This window comes from Kryptolebias marmoratus, linkage group LG11 (assembly GCF_001649575.2).
Source record: "Kryptolebias marmoratus isolate JLee-2015 linkage group LG11, ASM164957v2, whole genome shotgun sequence".
NCBI lineage: Eukaryota > Metazoa > Chordata > Actinopteri > Cyprinodontiformes > Rivulidae > Kryptolebias > Kryptolebias marmoratus.
This window is the reverse complement of record NC_051440.1, coordinates 26,930,223-26,930,575: the sequence shown is the minus strand read 5'-3', so window position 1 is coordinate 26,930,575 and position 353 is coordinate 26,930,223. Positions and strand designations below refer to the sequence as shown.

The 353-nt window shown below is 63.5% G+C and overlaps 1 protein-coding gene across 2 annotated transcripts in view; it reads right to left on the bottom strand.

The window, feature by feature from the left end:
• Positions 1-353, bottom strand: part of cd59 (CD59 molecule (CD59 blood group)) — an 18,944-nt gene that overhangs the window by 17,981 nt on the left and 610 nt on the right. The window lies entirely within an intron of this gene.

Sequence of the window (353 nt, the reverse complement as noted above, 5' to 3'; positions counted from 1 at the left end):
CTCCTGGCCTTCGCCCACGGAGACCTGGAGCCCCGGGACCTGGACGCCGAGCCGGGCCCCGTCCCCTGTGTCACCGCCATCCACTCCTTCACCTCCGCCTTCCTCTTCTCCATAGAGGTCCAGGTGAGACGCTGCAGGTCTCAGCAGGTCCAGGTTAGAGACAGCAGGTCCAGGTGAGGGACAGCAAGTCCAGATGAGACCCTGCAGGTCCAGGGGAGACCCTGCAGGTCTCAGCAGGTCCAGGTTAGAGACAACAGATCCAGGTGAGGGACAGCAGGTCCAGGTGAGGGACAGCAGGTCCAGGTGAGACCCTGCAGGTCCAGGTAAGACGCTGCAGGTCCAGATGAGACCCT